Raw genomic sequence first — 13213 nt, 5'->3', positions numbered from 1 at the left:
ATCATGGTCGGGCAAAGCTCTAATAAGAGAGCAAAATCTCGCCCAAGCCCCGGGCAATTTCTCCTCATCTCCCTGATCAAAATTATAAACTCTCTGCAAAGCAACATGTTGAGCACTAGCAGGAAAGTATTTGCGGAAGAAAACAGCAAGCAATTCTTTTGGACTTTTAATAGAACCAGGTGGCAAACTATTATACCAAGTTTTAGCGTCATCCTTTAATGAGAATGGAAAGATTTTAGCAACAAAGTAAGTACGCTTCTTAACATCATCAGAAAACAAGCTACTCAAAGTAGATAACTCAGTCATGTGTTCAACGAGCACTTTCTTTTTCGAGTACCACAAAATGGTGTTTTCTCAACAATAGCTATATGAGATAGATCAAGAGAAAAATCATAATCTTTATCCCTAATGTTTATAGGAGATGTGGCAAATTTAGGATCAGGAGACGAGTTTATATCTAACGAGTATGTTCTGCAAGCAACTTTTTAATTTTTCTTGCATCAGTAGTAGCATTGCATTTTTCAATAAAATCATCATCAAGTTCCACATAATCTTCATCAAGATCATCACTAGAGTATTCAAGTTCAGGTGAATTAATAGGTGTAGTAGCATCAGGAGTTTCAGCATTTTCAATTTGTCTAGACCTAGCAATGGAAGCATCTAGAAAAGTTCCCAATGAACCACTATCATCAAGCACAGCAGAAATATTATCAGTATTATGAGAGTGTTCAGATTCAGCGGATGTACCCGCATGCGAAGCATGTGGCGGTGAAACAAGTTTATCAATCACGGATGGTGAATCAAGTGTAGCGGAGGTACTCGGAATTGTACCTTTTCTTGTAGTGGATGGTAATATGGCGATCTTAGTATCGCGAGGTTTACCCATGATGGAGAATTTGCAGCGAACAATATTAATCCAAGTGAACTTCCAAATAAAGCTATGCTCCCCGGCAACGGCGCCAGAAAATAGTCTTGATGACCCACAAGTATAGGGGATCGCAACAGTCTTCGAGGGAAGTATTACCCAATTTATTGATTAGACACAAGGGGAGACAAAGAATACTTGAAAGCCTTAACAGCGGAGTTGTCAATTCAGCTGCACCTGGAAACAGACTTGCTCGCAAGAGTTTATTAGTAGTAACAGTTTTATAGCAGTAGCGGTAGTGAAATAACGACAGCGAGTAACAAAGACAGCGAGTAGTGATTTTAGTAAACGAGCAGGATTAAAATATCGTAGGCGGGGACGGATGACGGGCGTTGCATGGATGAGAGAAACTCATGTAACAATCATAGCAGGGCATTTGCGAGATAATAATAAAACGGTATCCAAGTACTAATCAATCAATAGGCATGTGTTCCAATTATAGTCGTACGTGCTCGCAATGAGAAACTTGCACAACATCTTTTGTCCTACCAGCCGGTGGCAGCCGGGCCTCAAGGGAAACTACCGGATATTAAGGTACTCCTTTTAATAGAGTACCGGAGCAAAGCATTAACACTCCGTGAACACATGTGATCCTCACATCACTGCCATTCCCTCCGGTTGTCCCGATTTCTGTCACTTCGGGGCCATTGGTTCCGGACGGCGACATGTGTATACAACTTATAGGTAAGACCATAAACAATGAATATCATGATGAAACAATAACATGTTCAGATCTGAGATCATGGCACTCGGGCCCTAGTGACAAGCATTAAGCATAACAAGTTGCAACAATATCATCAAAGTACCAATTACGGACACTAGGCACTATGCCCTAACAATCTTATGCTATTACATGACCAATCTCATCCAATCCCTACCATCCCCTTCACCTACAGCGGGGGAATTACTCACACATGGATGGGGGAAACATGGCTGGTTGATGTAGAGGCGTTGGCGGTGATGGCGGTGATGATCTCCTCCAATTCCCCGTCCCGGCGGAGTGCCGAACGGAGACTTCGGCTCTCGCGACGGAGTTTCGCGATGTGGCGGCGTTCGGAGGGTTTCCGGCGACTTCGACTTCTCTCCGTGCGTTTTTAGGTCGAGGCGAATAAGTAGTCCGAAGGGGGCGTCGGAGGCCGACCGAGGGGGCCACACTACATGGCCGCGCGGGCCCCCTAGGCCGCGCCGCCATGTAGTGTGGGGCCCTCGGGCCTCCACTTCAATTGCCCTTCGGCTCCGTCATTATTCTGGGAAAATAGGCCCTTTCGTCAAAATCCCGAGGTTTTTCCCGAAAGTTGGATTTACGCACAAAAACGAGACACCGTAACGGTTCTGCTGAAAACAGCGTTAGTCCGTGTTAGTTGCATCCAAAATACACAAATTAGAGGCAAAACAATAGCAAAAGTGTTCGGGAAAGTAGATACGTTTTGGACGTATCAGTGCCTCGTGAGCTGGCAGTCGATCAAGCAGCAGGTGGTGGCCATGTCCAGCTGTGAGGCTGAGTACATAGCGGCCTCTACCGCTTGCACTCAGGCGCTCTGGCTCGCTCGACTACTTGGTGATCTCCTTGGTCGAGACACTAGACCAGTGCAGCTCTTGGTGGATGATACGTCTCCGACGTATCGATAATTTCTTATGTTCTATGCCATATTATTGATGATACCTACATGTTTTATGCACACTTTATGTCATATTCGTGCATTTTCTGGAACTAACCTATTAACAAGATGCCGAAGTGCCGGTTCCTGTTTTCTACGCTGTTTTTGGTTTCAGAAATCCTAGTAACGAAATATTCTCGGAATTGGACGAAACGAAGACCCAGGGGCCTATTTTTCCACGGAGCTTCCAGAAGACCGAAGAACATACGAAGTGGGGCCACGAGGTGGCCAGACCATAGGGCCGCGCGGCCAAGGGGTGGCCCGCGCCGCCCTGCGGTGTGGGCCCCTCGTTAGCCCCCCGACTCTGCCCTTCCGCCTACTTAAAGCCTCCGTCGCGAAACCCCTGAGGCGAAAAACCACGATACGGAAAACCTTACTGAGACGCCGCCGCCGCCGATCCCATCTCGGGGGATTCTGGAGATCTCCTCCGGCACCCTGCCGGAGAGGGGATTCATCTCCCGGAGGACTCTACACCGCCATGGTCGCCTCCGGAGTGATGAGTGACAAGGGGTTAACTTGTCAATGCCTATGGATTGTAGGCTAGGGTTTAGTTAGAAGTAGAGGGCAAGTAGATCTCGAAGGTTTCAGCCGAAAAGTACTCGACGAATATGAAAACTAGGGTCTGCAGACAATGATTCGATGATCTTCTCGTCCCTCGACCCCCCTTTATATAGGTGGAGCCGAGGGATTCGTGCTATACAAGGATTACGGAGTCCGGGATGGTTTCTAACTCATCCCGCCAGATTACAAATAACACTTCCTATTACAACTCTATCTTTTCCTTAAATACATCTTGGGCTCTCGAGTCTTCTTATTCTTCGGGTAGTGGGCCTTCAATAAACCCCGGGTACTATATTAGGCAGGCCCATTTGGGATGCCTATGTCAGTAGCCCCCGAGATTTTGCTTGAATCATAGAGTCAGGGAAAATCTCTACTGTTTATTTTTACTCGAAAGCTCTTAACTTTTATACTTTTTCTCATAAAATTCTATATTGTACAGGGATATTGGTAGTTGGGGCTAGTTCATCTGACGGATCAGGTACTAGTTAACTGCTCTAGTGGCAATCCGCAAAAACCTACTTCAAAATCACGTCCCCGGACATGATTTCGGGATATCGGTGTAAACTTCGACGGGCGCCGCTTAAGGTCTTACCATTCCGTCGAGTCCCGGTTAAATTTATCGAGTACCTAACGCGTCCGTTAGGATTTTTCTTCGTATCCGTTGATACGGATAAAAGTAGCAGAGCGCAGTCTTCGGCGATGCCACGCCCGGCAGAATAGGTCCGGGGTCTTACCTTCGCAATTTTGCGGCATTCGGAAATTGATCGCAACTTCGGCGTTCGAGAATATATTGTCGAGTGCTTTTCCGGCTGTTGGAATGGCACATTTTATCGAGTCAAATATGACTTATATTGCTTTCCCGATGGGAGTATATGGAGAGTTAATGATAACTCGAAATATACGCCTCTTGCTTGTTCTATTTTTCCTTTGTTAATTTCATCGGGTACGCGAACAGCGTTCCCGATGGGAGTAGCCCCCGAGGCTACAGCCAAGAACTTGTGCTTGGTTGTAGGCTCAACATTTTAGTCCACTTTGTAACTATATTGTCATTACCTTTCAATATGAACTCTTTTCTCTTCTTCTTCTCTCTCTCTTTTTTTTTATCTTTCGGGTGCGCGAACAGCGCTCTCAATGGGAGTAGCCCCCGAGGCTACAGCCAAGAACTTGTGCTTGACTGTAGGCTCAACATTTTCTATATTGTCATACTCGAAATTTTCCTTTTTTTCCAAAGTAGCCCCCGAGCATTTGGGCAAAAACTTGTTTCTGTCCAAAGGCTCCCGAAATATTCAAATAACGTAACCTGTCGCCATTCTTCTTTTATTTTTCTTGTCGACGTATTTTCCCTTGTCAAATTTTCTTCAACTGTATCAATGGTCGAGATTTTTCTGCTTTGTGGGTCCATCGTTTCCACCACGTTGGCACATCGTGCAAGTGGGGGACACACGTCCTCCGCTTTTTCTGGCGCACGTACGGTAACGCCTATCCCAGTAAAAATACTTTTTTGCCCTTGAATCTAGAAGATCCATTCTCACCACACGATTTCCTCATCCAACGGTACACTGCGACCCCTAATTCTTATATAAACCTTTCTTCAACCTCCGTTCATCCCCTTGCTTGCGCCGCTCACCTGTTCCTCTTCGCAAAACTTCCTCTGCGCCCAAGTTTCTCTGATTTTTCCGCACTCGCATACATTGCTCCGCCCATTGCCGTTGATGCCACCGCGCGTGCGCCTAACTCGCCACAGCACTCCAGAGTCCGCGATGGCCGCTGAAGATCTTGAGTGGGAGAGATCCAAAATCTCCAATCAAGACGCCAACCTGATGAAAAGGCTTGGCCTGATGAAGAAGGAAGGCGCCATCCGCTTTCCTAGTGAAGAAAGCTATCCCAAGCCTCCAATGGAGTATCGGGTTAGTTTTGTTGACCATCTGATCCGCGGCCTTTCGCCTCCAATTCATGATTTCCTCCGCGGCCTTCTTTTCGTTTATGGGATTCAATTGCATCATCTGACCCCCAATTCCATCCTTCACATTTCTATTTTTATCACCCTTTGCGAATGCTTTCTTGGAGTCACTCCTAATTGGGCTCTTTGGAAACGCATCTTCTGCATCCGCCGCAATGGCTCCCACAACGTCACTTATAACATAGGTGGCGTTGTTATCTGTGTTCGTACTGATGTCGATTATTTCGACGTCAAGTTTCCTGATTCCGTCCAAGGATGGCGCAAGAGGTGGCTTTACATTCACGAAGAAAGCGCCAACTCCGTTGAGCACAACATAATTCCCTTCGACGGGAATGCCAAAATTCAGCGCCGTCGCTCCTGGGATGCCGAAGCTTCTGAGGAAGAGAAAAGGCGACAGAGGCGCTCATGTCTCGCATTCGCCAGCTTCAAAATACTCGAGGCAAGGAGCTATCCGGTGTTCAAATCATCGCTTACTTCCTTAGGATTAGAGTGCAGCCTCTTCGGAGCTCGCAAAAATCCCCTTTGGACGTACTCGGTGAAAATGACGCCAACGTAATCTCCGGTGACCTTTCCACCAAGGACTTGGAGAAGTTGGTTCGAAGACTTTCTCGCTCGGGCAAAGATCCAGCTTCCTTCTTCTTGTCGCGTGGAACCATACAGACTCCACCAATCCACTCCCCAAGGTATTTTGTCTTTCCGCATTTTTATCTTGTTGCGCCTTTTTTTCTGCATCTCATTGTATTGTCATCTCTTTACGTTTTCTTTGGTTTCTATTTTTTCAGGACCATCCTAGTATAACTTCCCTTCCTCCTCTTCCTGAGGGTGGAGAGGTCGAAGAAATGACCGTCGTTGCCGACGATACTCAAGGCTCTTCTGTTCCTGAAAGTGAAGTCGCGGGTTCTCACAAATCTGCGGCTTCCCATGGGCAAGAAATTGAATCTGAGGCCAGTGAATCAACTGAGTCCCTTCCTCCTGCTGTCTCTCCCAAGAACAAAAGGAAAAGGACTGATGCCGAGGATTCTGGCATTTCTAAGGCTGAAGAAGTTGTTCCTTCTCATCCGAGGTCAGCTTACGATCCTTATGTTGAATCCCTCATCAGCTCGTAAGTCGATTTTATCTCTCCCCCCTTTTTTTGTACTCGAAATATTTATATTGTCTTGCTTTTTATACTGTCGACTTTTTTGTTCACTAGCGATGAGGAAGAAGAAGTACCAGTTACTGACGTGGCTCCTCGGACAAGCACGTCACGTACTGTACTTGTTTCGTACACGCTAGTCGAAGGAGATGAAACATCGCCTCCTCAACAAAACGTCGTCACCACTACTCCACCGTCAAGCCCCCTTGTCCCTTCGCCAAAAAGGGCAAGGGTTGAAATGATCGTTGAGCCTCCTCCTCAATTGGGCAGCTCTTCCTCGCAGCTCTTGGATGATGTAAGTTTATCGAGATCTATATTTCCTCTATTTTGCTTTTGTGGACCCTTACTTTGTGTAATGCCGAAGTTTTTCCCCTTCTTTCCTTCTTCTTTGACAGACTCTATGATCAAGGATCTTATCCGCATCGGGTCCCAATTTATTGGGTACCGCGAGTATGCCAGCAGAGCCGAAGGTAACGACTTTTATACTTGCCTGTTTTTCCTTGGTTTTTTACTCCTGCTCGCTTGTCGCTATTTTTGATCTTTCTTCTCTTCCTTTTCCTTTCTCAACAGAAAAACTTGCGGAAGCTAACCAACGTGCCGAGACACTTGCTCGAAAACTCGAGCAAAGTGAGACGGCTCGTAAGAAGGCTGAGCTTGCCGCTAGCGAAGCTAGAGCTGAAGCTGATGATGCTAAAGCAAAGGCCGCTAGTGTCGAAGAATTGCAAGCAAAGGCTCAAAGATGCTGAATCTGCCTTACACGAGCGTAAAACCGCACAAAGCTGCACGTGAGCAAGGGGTCATCAAGCGTTTGAAGTCGCAATGTCGACGTACGCCGAGTAATATCCTCAATTTCTTCTATTTTGTTGCGTTTCTCGTGTCTTGATTTTCGACTAATATGTTGTCTCGTGTGTCAGCCCAAACAGGACAAGATTATGATCCGGAGAATCCCGTCAATGACCCTCTCCTTGACGCACTTTCTCTTTGGAGCTCCATGGACGCGAAATTCGTGAAGGCGTGGCCAATGCTAGTGGGGCTTTGTCGGCGTTGTTCCCCTACTTCTTCCCGAAGAAAGAGGAACCTTCGACTTTCCTTGACCTTGCCAAGCTTTTCAATACATCAGAAGATCTTGGGCTGAAAATGCGCCATGAGAACATGAAGGTAGCCGTTGAAAATACTGTTGCTCTGGTTGCTGACAGTCAGCAGACTCTCGACTGGACGAAGGTTGGCGACACCGATCGATAGAGCAGGCCGAGGTGGAAGTCACTGATGAAGGCGGCCAAGCCCAATACGAAGAAAATCTTGGCGTATCTCGGGATCAAGCCAACGTCGACTCCTAGTTCGTCAAGGCCGGAGGTCTAGTTGCATGCCTCTGTTTTTCTTTCGCTTCTTTTGCTCTTGTCGCCAAAGTAGTCTTTTGGCGACACGTATTTCCTTAGCTCCACTGTAGTGCCCTTGTAATTATTCCCAAGAGATTAATGAAGAACTCTATCTTTTGCCTGTTTTTTTTGATGTTGTTCTGTTTAAATTTCAGTTGATATTTGGTAACTACACTCCAATTCCTACTCCTTCCAATGCTTCGCCTTCTTCCCGCGCGGAGAGAACTCAGCTATCGATACCGCACTCGTCGATGATACCTTGTCGCAAGACTTGGATGAGCTTCGACAGCAACTTCAGTATGCGAAAAGCAAACACTTGTGATGATGGAGCAGTCTCGTAAATCATCTGAAGCCGAAAAAGTTGCCCTTCAGCAAGCCCGCGAGGCCGTGGTCGCTAAGGAGATTGCCGTTTCGAAGCCGAAAAGCGGTCACTCGAGAAAATTTCATGCTCGAGTTAATGAATGAAGCCAGTGCAGTATATGTCGGGTATGTTTGTCTCGTCTTGTGATATCTTTCATCTTCATGCCATTGTCTCCTAAAGGTTGTCCCTTCGTTGTGTTGATAGGTGCCTTTATTGATGTCGCCGCCGAGGAAGAGAGGGTAAACACTAGGACAAACCTCCTTGTCAATCTTTCCTTGGACCATGGTTCTTTGTTTTGGGCCACTCCGGAGAGGACCCGCCAAATTACTGGATTTCAGGATCGTACCTCTCAAACCCGTGATTTCCTTCACTTCGTACCAAAACCTTATCCATGGTTTACAACTCCATGTTTCCTCGAATGTCCCACCAAAAACTCTTCCCGAATTGATGGAAAGGTTCAAGGATGCTCGCAGTATCCATGATTTTGTCAAAGCACAACCGGTAGCCGGTGCCGATTTGCCCTTATCATGCTCCGGATCCGCCACTCGAAGCTTGACCTTGCCCAAGTTGTCGAGAGGGTTCATCAAAAGGTAAAACGTCGGAGAGTTGGTGTTGATAGGATTAACACGAAGGTTACACCTATAGCCGAAGAAATGATTGAGGACCTCCTTCGGATGGATGCCGACTTTTTTGCCGATGGCCATTATGCCGATTTTCTTGGTGCTCGCTCCCGAAGAGAACGAGTTACTCTTGATGACATACTGAATCAAGACTAGTTATTTTCTTCTTGTAGAAATTTCTTCTTTGTAGTCCATGACTATATTGTAAAGCAACCATTATATTTCTATGTTTGTCTAGCCCCCGAGTGTTTCGGTGACTTTTTACTATATTTGTATATTTGCGAGGTTGTGGACCAAGGCATTTATATTTTGAAGGCAAATATGAGCCCCCGAGCTTTTACTGAGTACTATTTTGTATTTTTATTGACTCACGAGGTATTTGAATACCAAGGCAAGGTTTTTTTCTTCTTTCATCGATGAACTATATTGAAATTCGTCTGAGCGATGACTTTGGTCACGTTGATAAAGAAAAAGGTGATATAGCCACTATCTTTATTATATTGCAGCACCGCGAGCCCGCCTCATTAAAAACCTTCTCCGGCCCCACTCGGTGCCCCGAAAAAGGAAAAGAGTGCGTCTGAAAACTCGCGGGCGTTTCAGTACATTGAAGTTTTACAAGGACTATATTTCGACTCTAGGCGTAGAACCGCCCGAGTTGCGCCACGTTCCAGGGGTTTGGTTCCTCCACCCCCGTCTTCTTGTCCTTTATCCCGTATGCTCCTCCTCCGATTACTTCCGTGACGATGTAAGGGCCGAGCCATGGTGACTCGAGTTTTTCATGACTTTTTTGCGTGAGCCGAAGAACTAGGTCGCCCACCCGAAAAGATCTTGGCCGCAAACGTCGACTATGGTAATTCTTCAAGTCCTGTTGATATTTGGTTACTCGAGACAATACTTCATCTCGAGCTTCATCAAGTGCGTCCACATCATCTTCTAGCGCTTTTCTCGACTTTTCTTCGTCATACTCCGCGACACGTGGAGAGTTGTGCTCTATCTCGATTGGCAATACTGCTTCTGCTCCATGTACCAGAAAAAATGGAGTTTCCTGTGTCGCTGTATTTGGAGTTGTTCGGATGCTCCACAACACACTTGGTAGTTCTTCAGGCCATGTATGTCGAGCTTTTTCTAGTGGTCCTAACAAGCGCTTCTTGATGCCATTGCGTATGATGCCATTGGCTTTCTCGACTTGCCCATTGGTTTGAGGATGTGCAACCGATGCAAAGTTCAGCTTGATACCCACCTCTTCGCAATAGTCTTTGAATTCATTGGACGTGAAGTTGCCGCCGTTGTCCGTGACGATGCCGTGGGGCACTCCAAATCGAAGACGACGTCTTTTATGAATTTTATCGCAGATGCTCCGTCCGGTGAATTTATCGGCTTCGCTTCTATCCACTTTGTGAATTTGTCGACAGCTACTAGCATGTATTCCTTTCCTCCTCGGCGACGATTTGTGTAACTTGCCTACCATGTCGAGTCCCCATTGTGCAAAGGGCCATGACAAAGGTATTGGTGCTAGCTCGCCGCTCGGAGAGTGAGGTTTTGCGGCAAACCTTTGACACGCGTCGCAAGTTCGTACTATGTCCTTAGCGTCCTCTCATTGCTCGTCAACCAGCAGAATCCTCGCCCGAAAAACCTTGGCTGCGATAGCTCGACTACTTGCGTGGTGGCCACATATTCCTTCATGTACGTCCTTTAGAATTATTCTTCCTTCTTCGGTGTAACGCACCTTTGCAAGACGCCTGAAATACTTCGCTTATATAATTCTCCCTTAACCACCGTGAAAGCTTTGGAGCGTCGAATTACTCGCCTTGCCTCAACTGGATCATCTCGTATTTCTTTCCTGAGGATATATGATATGTATGGCTGCATCCATGGTATCTGTATTACTAGGACCAGGTCTTGCTCTTCTTCTTCTTCCTCTTGCTTCTCCTTGATAGCCCCCGAGGGTTTCTTCTCCTTCTTTTTTGATTTTGTCGTCTCAGTGGATCTCTCTGTTATCTCTTCCCAAAATACACCTGGTGGGACTGCAAGGCACCGCGACCCGATGTTTGCAAGAACGTCGGCTTCGTCGTTGCTCAATCTCGCTAATATGATTTACTTCGCATCCATCGAACAATTTCTCGAGCTCATTGTACACCTCCTTGTATGCCGTCATGCTATCATTGATCGCGTCACATTGGTTCATAACTTGGCCGAGCTACCAACCGTGAGTCGCCAAAGATTTTTAGTCGAGTTGCTCCGTAGCTTTCGCCATCTTCATCCCGTGTATGAGAGCCTCATATTCCGCTTCATTGTTGGATGCGTTAGGGAACGTCATCCGAAGGATGTACTTCAACTTGTCGCCTTCAGTGTGATATGAGTACTACTCCCGCGCCAGCCCCTTCTAGCCTCTTGGACCCATCGAAGTTCATAGTCCAGTGTTCTCGATAAATCTGGGGTCCTCGTATTTTGCAACTCCATCCACTCGCGATGAAGTCCGGTAGTATTTGCGACTTTATTGCTTTTCTTTTTCGTACGTGATGTCCCGAGGGGAAAGTTCTATTCCCCAAAGGGAGACACGACCCGTGGCTTCCGGGTTGTTCAAGCATGTTTGACAAAGGAGCTTCATTGACCACTATGATCGGGTGTGCCGAAAAATAGTGACGCAATTTTCGTGCCGTCGTGAACACTCCATATGCTAGCTTTTGGTACCGAGGGTACCTTTGTTTTGAGGGCGACAAGACTTCGCTCACGAAGTATACCGGTCGCCGCACTCCATGGATTTTCCCTTCTTCTTCTCTTTCGACAACTAACACCGTGCTAACCACTTGGGGTGTAGCTGCAATATACAGCAGGAGAGGTTCCTTTTCCTTTGGAGCTACCGAGATTGGTGGTGTCGAGATTTTTCGCTTCGCATCCTCGAAAGCTTTGTCGGCTTCTTCGTTCCACCGGAATTTATCTCCTTGTTTTATCGCGCATAAAATGGTAACGCTTTTCTCCTAACCCGGCGACGAATCCGCTCAAAGCCGCGACTCGCCCGGCTTAGCTGCCGTATTTCCTTCAACTTCGTTGGCTTCCTCATTGTTACTATGGCTTGTATTTTGTCGGGATTTGCTTCAATCCCTCTTGCTGAAACTAGAAACCCCGTAAGTTCTCCCGCCGGGACGCCAAAAGAACACTTCGTCGGGTTCAGCCTTGAGGCAGAATTTGTCGAGGTTGTCAAAAGTTTCTTTGAGATCCTCGATCAGCGTTGCTCCCTTTTTTGATGTTATGACGACATCATCGATGTATACTTGCACGTTTTTCCCAATCTGTGTTGCTAAACACTTCTGCATCATCCTCTGATATGTTGCTCCCGCATTTTTTAGACCGAAGGGCATTGTCTTGTAGCAAAACACGCCGTAAGGTGTAATAAACGCTGTTTTGGCTTCATCATCTTCTTTTAATCTGATCTGGTTATAGCCGAGTATGCATCCAAAAAGGAAAGACGTTCACAACCTCGCCGTGGAGTCGATAATTTGATCGATCCTTGGGAGGGGAAAGTGATCCTTAGGGCAATGTTTGTTGAGACACGTAAAGTCGACGCACATGCGAAGGACTGTCGTGTTTTTCTTCGGCACCATCACCGGGTTAGCTACCCATGTGGCTTCGTAGATATCTCTCCGATAAAACCAGCTTCCTCTAGTCGATTTATTTCTGATAGCATGGATTTGCGGTTTGGTTCCGAAAAACGCCGCAAAGGTTGTCTCGATTGGTTTCGCCGTTGGATCCAAATTTAGGTGGTGCTCGGCAAGTTCCCCGGGTACTCCCGGCATGTCAGCTGGACACCATGCGAAGATTTTCCAGCTTCTCACGGAGGAACTCGACGAGCGCGCTTTCCTATGCGATATCCATGTTGTTTGCAATGGATGTCGTCTTTTTGGATCCGTCGGGTGAATCTGCACCTCCTTAGAATTTTTCTCTCGTGTTGAAAGTTGATTCTTTATTTGGCCTTCCGACGTCCGGCAATACGTCGTAATCGACCATGCTCTTCGACGCCAAGTATTCAGCTTGCATCCCGAAGGTTTCGATAACCGATGGAAATCCTTGTCGCACTTATCCGCTAAGGCAAAACTCCCTTTGACCGTGATTGGTCCCTTGGGTCCAGTGCAATCTCCATAACGTGTATGTATAGTGTGGTACCGCCATAAATCTAGCGTATGCTGGTCGTCCCAACAAAGCGTGGCATCGCGATGGAAAATCCACGACTTCAAACTCCAGTTTCTCGATTCTATAATTTTCTCGGTTCCAAACTCGAACGTCGAGGTTGATCTTCCCCAATGGGTAACTTGGTTTCTCCGGTGTGATTCCGTGGAACCTTGTGTCCGTTGGCTTCGGGTTTGCTAAGGATATGTTCATCTTCCTCAATGTATCCGCATACATGAGGTTTAAGCTGCTGCCACCATCTATGAATACTCGAGAAACGTCAAATCCTCGCGATAATCGCCGGCAAAATGAGTGCCGACCGCCCCGGTCGAGGAACTTGCTGCGGGTGGTCCGCTATGGTGAAGCCGATGTCTTGCCCCGACCAATTGAGGTACTCAACTCGTTGGTGGAGGCATTTTCTCTCGCCATAAACACCTGTCGTGAGATTACTTT

Source organism: Lolium rigidum, chromosome 5 (assembly GCF_022539505.1).
Source record: "Lolium rigidum isolate FL_2022 chromosome 5, APGP_CSIRO_Lrig_0.1, whole genome shotgun sequence".
In the NCBI taxonomy this organism is placed as follows: Eukaryota; Viridiplantae; Streptophyta; class Magnoliopsida; order Poales; family Poaceae; genus Lolium; species Lolium rigidum.
Note: the sequence above shows the minus strand (reverse complement) of the source record.